The sequence below is a fragment of the Coturnix japonica genome, chromosome 6 (genome assembly GCF_054131305.1).
Source record: "Coturnix japonica strain WE chromosome 6, WE-NBRP24, whole genome shotgun sequence".
NCBI lineage: Eukaryota > Metazoa > Chordata > Aves > Galliformes > Phasianidae > Coturnix > Coturnix japonica.
This window is the reverse complement of record NC_140668.1, coordinates 38,700,854-38,717,518: the sequence shown is the minus strand read 5'-3', so window position 1 is coordinate 38,717,518 and position 16,665 is coordinate 38,700,854. Positions and strand designations below refer to the sequence as shown.

Sequence of the window (16,665 nt, the reverse complement as noted above, 5' to 3'; positions counted from 1 at the left end):
GCATGTAGTTTCCTGGAGCCAGCGCTGCACCTCTACCAGATATACCCTGAATTTAATTTGAGGAAACAAGTGCTGGAGGGTTAGGATTAAGAAGTCTGTTTCAATGCAAGCATCAGTATGAGCCCTGGGCTCAAGGATGTGCCTCTTAGCAAGCTGCCTCCCCATAGGAAGAACTTGCTTTTCTCCCAGGCTCTCTGGAGATGCTGGCCCCTGCAAATCCACCCCACATCAATGCAGCCATTGGGGTTAGAGGAACCAGCTGCATGGCCTGTCATTTTGGGGATACCTGCGGAGGAAAATGCCACCTGAACATCTGTCCCCATCCCTATGTGGTGCTGCAGACACTGCCCCACAGCCAGAGCTCTGTGCTCCTGCACTGCTGAGCACATCTGGGAGCGCAGCTACCGGGAACAAAGCAACAGCTGGAGCAGGAAATTAAGAGCTGAACGAGATCAAACTGCCACTCTGGAGCTCCGCCAGCCTCGGGAAGCTTCAGAGAATAATTAGAAGTGCAAAAGGTTTTGTTTGCTACAACTCGGAGACAAAACACGTCTAACCTTATCTGAAAGGATTGCTGCAAACCCAAAGCAGAGCCTGTGCTTCCCAAGCAAAAACACAGAGGGGACCAAGAAAACAAAAGCAGAGACAGTTCATCCCAGCGTTAGCTTCTCACAATTAAATCCGCGTGCGTTTGTGCAGAGCAGCTCACTGAAACTTAAGCAAATAGCAGCAAACCTCAAAGAACAGGAGAAATCTCAGTGCATCCCCAAAGTATGCAGCAGCCGAGGGCTGCAAAGATGCCAACTGGCAGGAAATGAGGAGGGAACACAGTATTCCTAAGAAACCTCCTCATTTTTCCCATTGATGAGCCGAGCCAATCTAAAGGAGCTCAAACCTTTCCCCTAAATCAGGGTAAAGAGGGAAAGAAAACACTGTAATTTCAAAACGAGCAGACCACACAGTAAAAGAGGAATTAAAATAGTAACGGAGAAGGCAAACCTACATCTCCTCCATCTTTCCTTGCTGTGCTGTTTGCTCAGGATTCCCTGTATGGGAGGCACCAATTCCAGCTCTGCCCATGGCCCACTCCAACACAATGGCTGTGGTCAATGCTCACTTTTGGGCAAAGCCCCCAAGCTTTGTGACAAAGGCAACGAGTGGCAGAAAGGAAAGAGAAGCCACTGTTAGAGCACAAGACCACAAAGTGCAGAATGGCAAAGGCTGGAAAAGACCTCGAAGATCACCCAGTCCAACTATGGATCCATCCCCACATGAAGCCAATTCTCAGCAAACAAAATGCAACTGTTGAGTTGCTGTTTTACCAAAGGGAAAAGCAGGAGTAAGGAGGGATTGGCTGGAGCTGCTGGACCAGAGGGACAAACACAGCTCCTAGCACAGTTTGGTCTCTCATACTGACTTGGAGAAGGCAATAGGGAGAAGTGCTGTGCTGTTGGCTGAAATCTCAGTGCTCACCTGCAGGATGCAGCAAGGTGCTGCCTCACCAGATAGAAAAGACAGGCAAATACCTTCCAAAAACCCACTAAGGATCAGCAAACCAACGGCAGCTCTTTAGAGACGGCTTCCTCAGACACAATAGGTGGAGCCAGTCGCAGCCAGAGAATCACTTCTGCAAAACCCATTCCAGAAGCAGCTATTGCTCAAACCCACAACCCAGCAGCTCCAAACACTTACACAGAGGCAGCAGCTGCTCTGCTCAGGGAAGGAGTCGGAAAACAGCCTCAGGTCTGGACTGGATCGCTTTGCTGCAGCACGAAGAGCTCCAGCAGGTCTCCTAGAGGACCTCATACAGTCAGTGGTGGTGGTGTCACCTCCAGCCATGTGCTGCCATCTCCCCAGCTGGGTCCTGCTGGCAGATCCTCCCCAGCTGCAGTGCTGATGCTGCTGAGTGCCCCACAGAGATGCTCAGAGCTCCCTGCTCTGCTCAGGGAGCTGCAATCCACCCGGGACACCAATGCCTCCAAGCCCTGCTGCATCTGCCCTCACCCTATTTAAACACCAGCCCTTGGTACCACAGGCAATTTCTCCTCCTGAATTCCTTGCATATTTCCTCTCAGTCCAAAAATTAGCCAGATCATTTCAGAAGGGGGGGGGAAAGCAGCAAACCACAGTGTATTAACCAGGGGGTGTTTATGCTGTGCCTTGCAGCCCATATGCTGAGCCCTGCTGCCATCAGAGCTGTCAGAGGCAGTCCCAGCACAGCTTGTTTGTTTGCTCTGGTGCTGCAAGCATTGATTTCAGAGCAGAGGAATAAAAGCAAAAGAGAAGAAAAATATATATATATGAAAACAAAAATAATTAGTTTGCATACAGAAGCATTACAGTGTATGAAATGTGAATGGATGCTGGCGCGCTTTCCTGAATCACAGCCCTAGTTCTGTTGCCCCTTGTGTGCATTCGCCCATGGCAAGCTGGGCTCCAGGCTCACATGTGCTTTGACAGCAGCTCACACAGCACCGAGCTGCTCCTGCTGCTGTTCTTTGGAGGCACAGAGGGATGTTCACCACCCAAAGGGAGACCACAGTCAAGCAAAACCCTTTTTGCCACTTCACTGTTCTATGAGAAATAAGATGATGCCAAAGCTGTGGCCACAGCACACACTGGAGGAGCATCTGAGCACCATGGGAACCCCCAACCCCATGGGGACATCGCTCTGAGCTCACCCAGGTGCCATATCACTGCTGCAAGAGGAAAGCCAAAGGGAGCCATCACACCAAGGGCAATGAAGCTTCAGCAGCTGCCCTAGGGCAGCTCCACTGACACCTGCAGCACTCTGCAGGATGGACGAGCCATGATATACATCCCAGGCCTGGTGCAAGAGCTCAGTTCCAGGAGCTCTGCAAGCCCTATCCCATTCCCTCCTCCCAGCAACACTTGCTCTGACCCATGGCTCCCCAGGCAACCACATCTGTTTGCCTGGCTGTCTCAAACTGCAGCACTGCCAAGAGAATGAGAACCTGGGGCACCTCCTGGCAGAGCCATTACAACATCCCCCTTGTCCAAGCTGGCATCAGCCCTATACAACACAACCACAGGCACAGCTCCTCCAGCAAGGATTGGAGCTACACTTTGGCAGAGCCCTGCACTGTCTGCATAGGAGGATTCTGTCTGTCTGCAGCATCTTTCACATCACCGGAGGCATCAAAAGGGGTGTGATGTGGTTTGACGGGGCAGGGGAAAGCTCAAAGGATCCCTTCTGCAGGTACACAGGCCCCTTGTAGACAAATGGCTTTTAATCCACAGATCACCTTTGCTGCTTAGTTTACACTGATGGCTTCACTTGACCTCTGCATACACAAGTGGTCTGAAAGTTCCTCCAAGCCACTTATTTACACCTACAAACCACCACTTTTTATTTCACTTAAAACACCAGAGCGCAGCCAGCGATGCTTTATTCTGATATTCCCCAGGACCAAAATGTTTGTTGGGTTCAGGGAGTATTTAGGATTGGAAATAATGACACCAGACAGGAGCGAGCTGGGATGCACCTTAAGGATCTGCCTTCCCTACAGCTGCACCACGGCCATGAGAAAAGGGAAAGATCTGGAGACTGGGGAACACAGAACTGACCTTGCTGTGCTTTCACAGTGGCTTTGCATTCTCCTCCTCTGCCCTTTCTTCCTTTCTCCTCCTGCCCTCTGTTACCTCATTTGCTCCTCTCTCTGCTTCTTGTTCTGTGTAGGTCCCACAATCAGCATGACAGATCCCAGTCACAGCCCCGGGCGCTTCCTTGGTTGCCATGAATATCGCTTTTAATCACCCAGATACACCCAAAGAGCCTCCACTGGAAGCTAAGCACTCCATCTCCTACACCATTTCCCCCTCCGCTATCTAACAGGTACCGTAGAAAGCACCTTGCCCAGACACAGCATAAAAAAAACTCTCAGCATCTGCATGGAAAACCCTTTTTGGCTGAATTTGAGCTTATTCTTAGCCTTGAAGGAATTCAGATTTATGGGAAGTCTGGAGGGGGCTGGACAAGCCTACACCCAAATCAGACCCATCTCCCCAGACCCACATTGCTGTCCCATCACTTCCCTTCCTGCCCAAACCCTGGGCACATAACAAGGGATTTCCCACTGCTGGACTTCACGTTTCCATCTCATTCTGATCATCCCTGACTCTGTGGGTTCCAGCTCTTTTCTGATCAAATTACTACACTCTCTCCCTTTCACATTTCTTCATGCTATTCCTGTCACATTCAGCCAGCACATGCAGCAGCACTGACCGTGGCTGTATTCTGGTTTCTGCACCCACCTGCAGAGAGGGGAGTGAGCATAAGGATTAATCCAACACTTAATCCATCACAACACCTGGGGTCCTCCCCAGAGGGCGAGGGGAGTATTTTCTTCCTCCTATCCGCCTTCATGCCCCATCCCTGGGCTGCTTTTGCAATGGGAGCTCATCCCTGCACATCCCACCAGCTGGTTCACAACGCATACCCAACAAATGCGGCACTGCACAGAAATATCTGCCTTATCTTATGCACAAGAGCACAGCTGCCAAAGCATGCACAGCTCCTGTGCTGATTGAATAAGCACATGCACTTTGCTGTGAAAAATTAGCCCTCGGAAATCCCTGGCTGTGGGGAATCATGCTGGACACAGAACCCTTTCACTGACATGAAATATTCCACTAGACGACGCACTGCGCTCCTGCGGACAGGATGTGGTCAGCTTATCTTCCCCTCTCTTCCTCGTCTGAGAAGCTGGCTGTGCGCTCTGGCTTTCATTGCAACACCTTCATTACCCCGACAGCCTTTCCCAGACGCTTCCTTATGTCACAGCTCAGGCCACGAGACGTTAACGCGACGGAATGGTTTGTAAAGGTCAGCGCCACTCGGGGATGCTCTGGGATGTCTGGATTCCTTCAGGATTCCCCTCGCTCCAATGAGGTTGGAATGAGGGAAGGGGGGCAGCAAGGCTCCAGGTGCAGCCCACCCCAACCCCCACCCACCTCCCCTATAGGCATCTGCTCAAACCCCCCATACACCACAGGGGCAAGCAGGTGGTCATGAGCCACGGAGCTGCTGTCAGGAATTTTCTCCACCGTGGTTTGAGGTTATGTATTTCATTATTTTCTTCAATCTCCCTTTTCTTTTCTTGAAAATAATCGGTTCGCTCAGATTCTTGTGGCGAAAAGCTTCCAGTAAGTTCCAGTGTGGAATCTAGGCAGAGGGACAGATTATCTGCCTGCAGTAGGACACCTCACTTAGAGCAGCCTAATAACATAAAAATGATATATTTTAAGTCCTGCTCCCTCAATAATACCTTTTAATGTACTCAACTTATTTTAACATTATAAATAAAAGTGTTGGCACACAGCGAGGTTTCTTTTGGAAGGGGGAGCGATGTGCTCTCCAGCTCCATAGCTTCTCCGAGCTCCGGTTGCCAACCTTGGAGCTGGAAATCCAACTTACTTTAATAAGCAAAATATTCCATTTTCCATGTATTGTTGATCTTCAGAATGGATCCAGTTCCTGGGAGTGACGATGAAAGGCTGCAGAGTTCTTCAGAGCAAGAGGTGAAGCTCATCTAAGCCACATTACAGCCCATTGCTACGGGGTTCTGACCATCTCTTGGGCAATCTTCTCTTGGAGGAGCAGCTCCAGTCTGCTTTGATGGTCTCATCTCCATCAGCAGCTGTTGAAGGTTTGATCACTCCTTCCACTCCGGTCTCCTCACCACAAAAGCCAAAAGATAATTTCAAACCCACATCATCCTGTTGCTTGGAGTCCCAAAACACTGGAAAACTGGAAAAGCGAGCCCAAAACTTGGTACCTTGAGCTCATCTTTTAATGGGGGAGGTTGAAAACAGCCCTGAAAAGATACTATCAGTGGTGTTTTCCAGAGCTTCATGAACAAAACTTTCTCCACTTTTTGTTTTTAATAATTCCAGTGAAAATTGGAAGCTCTGGGAGAATTTTTCCACAAGTACTAACACATTGCCTACATATCCCCTTGGATGCAGGTCTGTTACTGCAGGGATGGCTCATGCGGTGCTGACAGTGCTAAGCACCTCGGTCTCCAGGAAAGAAGAGCTGGGAGCCTTTTGCTGGAGGGAAGCAGGGGGGGGGAATAGAAATAAAGAAGGAAACTTGGCAACTTTGAGCTGACTGGGGGGAACGAGGCCGTATCGCTAGCACCCGTATGCACAGATGGCCGAGAATACAAATACCTACTCATAATATGGCTCCAGATGTACCAGAAACACACTATTGCCTTCAGGCATTCTGGAGGCAGGTTGGCTCCCCAGATAAATCACTTTGTTGCTTCCAATGACTTCATCTCAAAGAAGGGTGGCCACTGGGCTTGGGGGGGTTGTTGGCAGCCATGCTGAGCTGCTCTCCAATATTCCCTGGCTCAATCATCTCCCCAAGCCCCATTATCTCCAGTCGTGCACAGAGCTCATCTCGCTGCTCCATGGAGATTCCCCAGGCACCGGCTTCCATACGATAGGTTTTTCTTTTGCCAAAAAAACACTGAACAACATTGACCTCCACATTCTGGCATCACCGCTTCTCATGGAACACGCGTCTACTTTCACATCCAACTAGGATAACTGAGGCTGTTTTTGTTGTAATTCTGATACAGCTGCATGACCGAAGAGTCATAGATGGAGCTGTTATGGAGTAATTGACCTGGTCCGCTGCTCCCCAGAACGATGATCGCAAGCAGACCAGCTGAAGGGTGGGTGTGGAACTGGCGCTGCTAAACCAAGGGGTCCCCACCCCATCAACTTCTCCTTCCCCCGTGAGCTCTGCGTTAATAAAAAAGGGTGTGCCGATATTACGCCAACAAACCAGAGCGGGATTTCAGTTGCATAAAGCGGGTGAGCAAGTGCTTGGGGCCTGGGAATGGCAATGGAAAGATGCCCTGGGATAACTCTTTCCCAGCATCTGTATAGCAATGCTGGTTCAAACCAGGCAGCCCAGGTGTGTCCATTTGCACCGTACCTTATTCTAATGCTCATGGCGTTGCTTTCTCCAATTGGGCTTCATTACCCAAAGGTCCTACAGAGCTCAGACTCCAAGAAACGCACAGAGTACCCATCACTGAGGGAGCTGAGTTCATGATTAGCATTCCTTGGTGGGACCATAATACAAAAGCTACTCGTGATTTGTAGCGTCCACCCCTGGAGCTGAAAGCAAAGACTGCTGGAACAGTCTCAGTGCAGCCGTCTGAACGGGTGCAGCTGCAAACCCCTATAAAATTCCCAGCCACGCCGGCGACAGCCAGTTGCTCTGCCGAAGTTGGACTGGAGCAGAGGTCCAGCGCTTTGAAGAAGGTACGGTCTGTCTCAAAACATCCATAGTTTGAAACGTGGCTTCGTTCCAGGTCAGGAAAAAACAAGATGAGAATGTTGAGCTGTCTGTGAAGAGGCAACAAAGTCACAGGGAAAGAAATCCTTTCACCTCGAGTCAACCAAAACGTGCCGCTGCACTTTACCATCACCTACGTGCTCTCACCTATAAGAGCTGAGCAGCCACTTTTAAGACTAAACAAAGGTAGCGTACTATTAGAAAAACGTGATGACATTTTCCTTGCAAAGTACATCTCAAAATGAGAAGTCTGCCCCCCTTTTAAAGACCTTCTTCCCTCATAGACAGACAACTGCAGATTCAACTTCCTACATCGCATCGAGGCTGAGTTACAACTGCTCTATCTCAGCCAGCCCTCCATGCTAACAAATACATCCTGATCCTATCAATCCTTGCAAGGCTTCTGGAATGGCTTTTGTTTATAGAGGCGAGACCTACAGCAGGACACTCAAAATATCTCACACTCAGCTATGCTGCAGTGCCTTCTTGACTGGCATGTTCAAAGACACTTGGAATAGATATGACAAGGATCAGAGCTCACAAACGTTCTCCTGTCACGGGGAATACACACACAAAGCCAGTAGAGATAAAAGGAAGGCAGGATGGTGAAAAGATGACAGTCTCATGAAAGGCACTGGCATCATCCAGCAACAGGAAAGCCTCACTGTGGGAGCTCTATCCTGTTCCTACAGCTCTTGAATTCAACATCTCATTGATGTCTCTGTGCAAGAACAACGAGCTCTACAAAAATGAGGGAAGGGGAATGTGCCAGTGGCTGTATTTCACCAACACCAGTTTTCACAACTATTTCCCCTCCGTGCCCTTTCTCACTTTCGTGCCACGCTTACCAGCCAAGGAGCTCCCAGGTGAATATACCAGCAAAAAACTATTACCTTCCTCCTTTGCAGAACCACAACTGAGGGCAACTCCTCTTTCTGCAAAGGAGGGTTCCTCTTTGTAGAACGACAAACTGACTTCCAAGCAGATAGATCTATTCCAAATGAGTTCCTAGGCTGGCAGAAAGAAGGTGAGAACAAACCTGCCTAAATCCAATGACAATAACAGAGGGAAGTGGGGCAGGCATCACGTTTGGAGAATCATAACTCAATAGCTCACATGGAGGGGGGAAAAAAAGAACATCTTTGTAATGATCTCGGAGCCCCAAATTTGATGAATTTATGAACCATCCACATCACAGCAGGTTGGAAGCCATGACTTGAGGAACGATCAGCACCAGAATTTCAAGGAAAATCCAACCCTCCCCAGAATGTGCCCCAGCTTGGAGATCAACATCACCAGGGACCTCTTCCTTGGCTCAGCAGAAGAGTACGATAAGGAAAGATTTGCTCACGTGCATACTTTCGAGAGGTCTTAGTGTGTTCAAACTTGGCTATACTTCGGCGCTTAAATACACTCCAGACCTGGATGGCTCAAAGGGACAGCATTGTTTGAAATCTCCAGACCTCCAGGAAATAAATGGAAAACTTTTCTACTTAGCATACAACGGGGGTCAAGAGCAGAGCATGTGTACAGCGCGTGAGCACTGAGATGTACATTTAGGAATACAGACTCGTGCATCTACGTTGGAGGGGTCATGGCCTCCTTAATCACTGGAGGACCATCTCCTCCACCCCAGCACATAGCAGGGAGGGAAAACTGGGGGACTGCTATGCTACACATGTGGTCCAGGAAAACCAAAGTCATACAGACTCCCTTTCCAATGCAAGATGATGGATGTGAAGTGATGCATGAAGCCAGCGCAGGCTACATCCCTCCTTGCAGTGAAGGGGAAAGGGAGAAGTGGACTGACTCAGATTTGCAGTCTGCTCTGCCATCTGCTCCTGGAACAGCAGGCTCGTATAGCAGCCATTCTGCAGGGCTTGTGGAAAAGCCACAGTCTGATGCCAATCCTTGTTGGTCAGAGTTTTGGGACTATATTTAGTCCTTTTTGGAAAGAAAAGGGGTGTTATTGGTTGTTACTAGTACAAAAAAAACATGTGATACAGTCAGTAACAGCAGTTGATTCCACCGGACCACAGCATCATGTGATGCCTTCTAACATTCACACTCCACATTTCTGACCTCCCAAGCAATTTTTAGCATTATTTTTGATTATTCCTTGCATGATACATAAAACACCAACCGAAGAGAGATTTGCTGCGTACTGAAATTCAGACCCACTGTGCTCCATGCAGATCAGAGCAAAACAGCTTGGGGTTGGGAAATACAATCCACTACATTATGGGGTTTAACCCATAAATCTATGGTTTCACTGGCACAGCTGCTATGTTGTAACATCAGACTAGACATCAATAAGGAAAGAGTTTGCTGGCACAGTGGAAGCCTATCATGTGGCTCGGCTAATTAAAAACTGACCTCGTCCACAATCATTAAAATGTTGTAATCACATGCCTGCAAGAGATTAGATGTAGAAACAGACCTCCCCGTGCTCCCATAGATTGGCAGATGAATGAGTCTGGCTGAAGGGCCTGATGCTCAGTCTTTTTTCTGAGCACACAAGCTCTGTCACAGACGAGGACCCAGAAGTTGGTTGTTTGCTGCTCCCTCTCTCTCCCAGCTCATGCTTTTGCCAGGCATGGAGGAGTCACATCAACCTCTTCCTATTCCACCAAATGCTTTTTCCTTGAGCCGGTGTTGCAGCCAGGGTGCCAGGGCTAATATATCTTAAGCAGTTCTGGAGAGGTGATTTAGGTGGGGGTGATAGCATCAGCTATCAGGGGACAGATTCCAGCCCTGGCACTCAATCCTTGACAGGTACATGAAGACAGAGAAATTGATTTTCAATTCTCTTGAAACTCGGTAGTCCCTCTTACGTTAATCTCTGGAGTAGGCACACTCAGCAGAATGGGAAAAGTTAATTAAGGGCAGATGAAAGATGATGGAAGCAGAAGAATGGATAAGAGGGGACAGATAAGAGACAGTACATCCCTCGGAGGATGGTAAGAAGGTGCACTGAGAGCTCCCATATGGGATTTTGCAACCCACAAAACCTCCAGGTCTGCCTGGTGCTTGAAATCCTGCTTTACAGGCTGCTCAAAACATGCACACTGAGCATCCGTCCCCATTCAGAAAGGGAAGAGGCAGAAATTCCTCAGAACTGGGGGAAAGCAAAGGAAAACGAAGCAACAAGAAGTCGTGCTCAGACACAAAGAGCCTATTTACCTAACTGGCTAATAACCAGAAACACTAAGTTTTATACATCCCTCGGTTCTTCACAAGTTCATTAGATTTCTGTTGCTGGAATATCTGCACTCCTACACATTTACATGCTTGGTTGCTCTTTTCAAGCTCAGGTCCATGGAGCAACCCGCAGAGCCCAGTATCCCAATGGGATCCTGCCCTTCGACAATCCGGCTTGCTGGTTTAGCTGGGCACGTCACTTGTGCGTTCAGAGAAATAACACTGAGCTCTTCTTATTTCCTTGCTTTATTCCTCTTCTGATGCTTTTAAAATCCATTCTGGGGGGAAACTGCTCCAGAATGCTTAAATTCATCCTGCCTCCAGATTCCTTCTTATTGTGCTTCGTCCCTTATGAGATGAACTTACTAGAATGGAGGACCATATTTCATGCAAAGGCACTCAGCCGATTTATATAATGGCGAGATATTTTCCATGTGTTTTGTATGCCTCTTAACACTTCTGTTTGCTTTTTTTGACCACTGTTGTGTACGGAGCCAAAGGCTACACTGAGCGACCGCAAAGAAGTTTAAGTACTTCTTCCCGATTAATATAATAAACTTCGAGGAGAAAAATTGTAGAAGCAGCTCCAATTATTCCCTCTGCCGTGGCTCACTTGGCATTTGTCAGTACAGAATTCAATCTCTCCTTAGCTTATTTCAGCTCCCTCCTAGCACCCAAACAGCACTTACTTCCAATGCCACGTTGAAGCTGGAAGTAACCCAGCACTGAGACCAGACAGCCAGGGGCTACTGCATATCCCACCCCGTTAGGGATGGGGGCAAGAGGGGAATTACCATCTTAAAAGCAGTGCGAACTGAAATACAGCACAGCTATAAAGTGTTTGCTGGGTGCAAAAGAGAAAGAGCAAGCTCCAAAGGAAGGAGACTCCGCACACAGACAGTAACTTCACCTTATTGGCTGCTTAAATGTACTACAAGCCAGCATATTAACCAGCAATGCATTGCAAATGCAGATACACACTCATTTTGAACCCATGCATTCCACTTAAAGAAGAGCTCAAGGTCTTCCAAGTGTTTCCATGAAACCAAAAATCTGATTGCTTACAATGTTTAAATGGCTAATGGGAAATCCAGGCTCAAACCAGACACAAGGGAGTCAGCCTTCAGGAAGCCTACAAACAGAAGGGAATCAATTCTTTACAAGGGTAGACAATGGCAAGACAAGGGGAAATGGTTTGAAGTCGAAGGAGGGAAGAATTAGGTTGTATGTCAGGGGGAAGTTCTTTACTCTGAGAGTGGTGAGGTGCTGGAACAGCTGCCCAGTTGGATGCCCCATCCATCCTTGGAGGTGTTCAAGGCCAGGTTGGATGGGGCCCTGGGCAGCCCGGGCTGGTATGAAATGTGAAGGTTGGTGGCCCTGCCTGCAGCAGAAGGGTTTGAGATTCATCATCCTTGAGGTCTCTTCCAACCCAAGCCATTCTCTGATGCTATAAAGCCAGGGCACCCCAGGACAGAAGACAATCCTCAGTGGTTCATACAGAGAATACAGAAAAGCAGAAAATGAGCATTCACATGTTGTGCAACAACATTGATTTCTTCAAAATTGTCTTAATGAAGACTTATCTTCCAATCTATGAGCTACAGCTCTGAAACATCCTCTCCGATTGCAGCCAGAAGCACACTGATTTCTTAACAGATGTTGATAATTATTTAGAATTAGTATTTAACTAAACTCAGGCATACGATGTCCTCTGCAGCCTGGTTTAACAAAAAAAACCTATCAGACTTGGGATGTGTCTCATAAGGCTCTTTCTTCCATTGCTGTACAACAGAGAAGTTCATCTCGGTAATTGTAATTACCTGAAATTAGGGTAATCTCCATAGGAGGATGCAATTACCAGGGCTGCTCTACCCAAACTAAACTCTATGGCTAGGCCATTTATATTTAGACATACCAATTAATACTGTGCTTTTGTTTTGCTCTCTGAAACCCATTAAAGGCTGCAGCTCTCGGTTCAGCGCCAACCTGAATGACTTTATTTCTTGGAAGGACGCACACTGACTGGCACAAAGACAGTATTTACCCTGGATCATAAACACTCTGTGTCAGGATTTCAATGTGTCACTCCCTGGGAGTTCACAAATACCCCAGATCTTCTACTGAAGGAAGTGTCACCAACGTGCCAGGATGCTGCTTTCTGCTCCACCACACGCCAATCACAAGGGGAAATTCTGCATCTTGCAATAAGGAAACACAATGAGTAGGGCAGTGTCTCCTACTTCACTCTTGGGTTATTTCTACTCGCTTCTCCCTGGATACACTCCGTCACACGCCATCCTTCCCTCTCATAGCCCCAAATCTAACCTGCAGTTCTTCTGTTCCCCATCCAGCCTAACTCTCTCTCCTGGCAACAGCGCTTCCTCCTCTACATCTCTTCCAATATTAAATGGAATTTTACATGTCTTCACCTGACCAGCTAGTCACGCAGCCCTTTCCTTGCCAGAAAGCTCCTTTCAAGCCTCACCCAAGTAAAGCTTTCTTATTGCTCTTCTGTGCTATTTGCACCGTGCAAAGAACACGCTACAGAAAGCTAACTTAGCATTCTTGCACAATTTTCTACTCTAGAATGCAGTTCTTCCATCATTCTGAAAAGTAGAAAAGCTCTTAAATAGAAAGACCAGCTCCCAGAGGGCTGCTGGATTTACTGAGCATTGACAGTGCTCATACAACAGAAGAGAAAGAGGAGCTCCTTCTCTGAAATGCACATGATCTAAACTAGAGATGACAGGATTACGGCTGCGTTAAGCAGTGATCTGGCGCTGCACAGCCCCCAAAAGATGACATGTTCCCAATCCTTACAGGCCAAATAGATGTACGGTATAAAACAAACTCCAAATGAAATGTTTCTTGGAGAATTATGTATATATATATATAACTTTCCCCCCCCCCCCCTTAAATATTTCGGCTCCACTTCAGCCTGTTATTTCAGTATAAGGCTGGTCTCTCTGGACACAAAGTCAGCCCCATGCTTTAACCAAGGAACGTGCTTCAGATGCACTGACGAACTGTGACCCCATAGATGATGTTGGGTCAAATAACATGCTTACAGCAGGGGAGGCTCTCGAATCAGAGAGATCTAGCATGAACCAAGACCCAACCTCCCAGCTGTGTAGAGTTCAACTCTATTGCATAGGTCAGCACTGACTTGACTGAGCATTAGATACTGACCCAATTAGTGCGACAGGCAAGGTGGAGATGGTGTTAAATGAGGTTCAGACTACCAACACAAGACAGAGTCAAGAGGAAGGCTTTACGCATCCCATTTTATACCAGCATACTTCCTAACACCAGCAACTCTGTGCCAGCCCAATGATACTTAAGGCTTTTAATTCCAAATCCAGAGCTATTGCACACCCCAGTTACACCACAGGGCAACAATTCTGACCAGGCAGATTAATTTTCCAAAGATATGGCAATAAATGGCACTTAGAGCTGCTAACCCACTAAATGATAATGTATTTTGTGAGCATTCAACAAACAGGTTTGGTGAGGGGTCCAGTTCTTCAGCATTATGGACAGCCACATTATAAAACCCCACTCAGAACTTGAACACAGCCTCTGCATTAAGACCAGCACAAGTTTTGGCTCCCAATGAGCAGCTCTAGAACCTCAACTTACTATAGAACACTCCCATCAGAACCTTCAGTTTCAACTAATCCTCTATTGCCATGTGTTCCCAGCGCCTATTTAAGTTCTTTCTCAAACTCATTATGCACCTACACATAGAAATACTCAGAACCCATTTTGCCTCTGGGACCATAAGGCCAAAGACCATTGGGTGCCTCTTCCCTTTTGGTCATGGCGATGACTGGCACATCCCTTTAGCTACGCTGTTCTCATGCTCCTTTAGCTCTACAAATAGCAGAGCTGTTTCACAATAGGCAAAAATAAACGTGCTCAGAGACTTTTTTATCTTAGCAAAGAATAAACGCGTTGCTTTCTGATAACATCAAAAATCCACAGAATGGGAAAACTCTAAGAGGAAACCAAACTCAGTAAAATCCTGGAAAATAATTAATAGATTTTTCTGTGCTTTCATAATAGCATTCACTTGGGTAACCATAAAAAATGATTATTATGGTAATAAAACAGGATGAATAATTTATTATAAATCGCAGACAAACTGTTCCCTTCCAGAATTCTAAGACGACTGCATGCATATGAAAATAATCTCTTCAATGCTTTTGCTCACCCCAACTGTTGGGAAAGAAGACGTCTGCCATCCTCTATAGTTTTATTGGATTTCGTTTCTCTTTTCCAAAGCTTTCCTAGGGAATTCAAATTCATAACGCTGATCCTATTGGCACCCTGCTGTATCTGTGAGATTGCTTAACCTGCTTCCTCCCACTTGTTTAGCACAGGGCTCAGTTTTGCTGCCTCTGGAACACACTGAGCAAGTTGGGAAATTGCTTGCTGACCCCCTCCCTAATACTGCACCTCCTCCACAGAGGATACTCATACTCAGCATACACAAAGGGGCCATCCTTGTGTAGTTCTCCAGCCTCATCACCAGCCTACTTCTATCCACCCCTTCAAGTCTCCACCATCACCAATTGTTTTCTGCTCTACACTTTCCTCTGCTGCTCCTTAGATCTACATCTTGCATATCTTGGGTCATATATATTCTTCCTCCTGCAGACAGACATCTGGAAGTTGGGTATTCCAAGGGGGAAGAGGAGAGCTGCTGCTCACTAGGGCAAGTTCCAAAGATAACCCGAGTCCTGAAGGGACACACAATAAACCCTATGGTTACTACATAAGCAAAGCCATCCTTCTCTTTGTATCTGCTATGGCAGCAGGCTCAACAGAAGCCCTGAATTACCATAACACGGGAATTACCAGTGAGTACAAACACAAGCAATAAGCGAAGCTCCTTCCAAAACTAACAGCCATAACTCACTATTGGAGACCTAACAAATTACCTATTGAGAAAAGTAGAAGCCTGATCTTAATAAAGCATAACTGCCTGGTTTGGCTTCCGCAGACGTTAGAAATGTTCACAATCTGGAATTAAATGGGCCTAATCTGAACAGCAAATATGAACCATCATTTGGACTATATCTGTAACCCTCCAGTTCAATTCACAGCTCATTTTTCTGGAGTTCAACAATCTACACATAAACCTTCGAGAAAGAAAAAGGATTCGCTTCGTGTCTAATGTAATCCATTAAATAAGTCTTCACACACACACACACGCCATCATAAAATTCAATTTATTATAGTTTGTAAAATGCGATTCCCCTCCGTGATAATTAAAAAGATATTGTAATAAAAGCCTTCGGTCTTCATGCACTCGCATTTGTCAAGATCTGATTTTTATCTGAGCAGAAAGATTACAAGGACACGGAATCACTCGTACAGCCCTTAGGCAGCCATAGGTGAGCCACATCCATAACAGGAAATTGAGTGCCTGAAGATCCCTGCGCCTCTTCCAATGCACACAGGACCTTGGTATGAACAGAGGATTAAACTCTGCTTTGGTTTCAATGGCGAGCTCAGAGCTGGTGCTATAGGAAAGGGCAGAAGAACACCAGAAGCACAGTGCTGTTCCATCCAACCTGTGCTGTTAGCTACTATCCTGGATCTTCCCCTACCTTGTTTCCAAAAGGAGCCCAAGTAGCTTTCTGTTGAGCTAAAAATGTGTGCAATGCAGTCATTTCTCCCTGACTCAATCAGGAACAGAAGGAGAGCTTCCTTGTGCACGCTTCCAAGCCTACCTTCAATGCCAGAGAAACCTCACACTATCTTGGCACCTTTGCAGGGCACGGCACCATTCCTCTGTGGCTTTTTCCTGGCCTCTTCTCCCTCTCCTGACATATCCACACACACAAAACCCAGCCAGGACTCCAGCCCTGTGCTCAGCCACACATGGGAAAGCCCATAGAAAGGCTGCCCAGGGATGCAGATGGCCCCATCCCTGCAGACACCCAGGGTCAGTGCTTGGAGCCCCTCCACCCTGATGGAGCCATGGCTGTCCCTGTTCATTGTAGGGGAATGGGGCTAGATGGCCTCTAGGGGTCCAATCCAACTCATTTCTAGGTGTCTTTATTGCACAACTAGTCTGAAAGCACCACAGTATTCCCAGTCCTCTGGTCCACACAACA

The 16,665-nt window shown here is 47.2% G+C and overlaps 1 protein-coding gene across 3 annotated transcripts in view; it reads right to left on the bottom strand.

Moving 5' to 3' along the window:
* The window catches only part of ZNF469 (zinc finger protein 469), a 168,816-nt gene that overhangs the window by 122,061 nt on the left and 30,090 nt on the right, over positions 1-16,665 (bottom strand). Inside the window, exon 1 of one of the 3 annotated variants that reach the window (XM_085551177.1) lies at positions 1,693-2,053. The exons of the other annotated variants lie outside the window; for them this stretch is intronic. The gene's annotated coding sequence lies outside the window, so the exon portion shown is untranslated. Of the gene's footprint in view, positions 1-1,692; positions 2,054-16,665 lie in introns of those variants that run through there. 3 annotated transcript variants of the gene reach the window in all.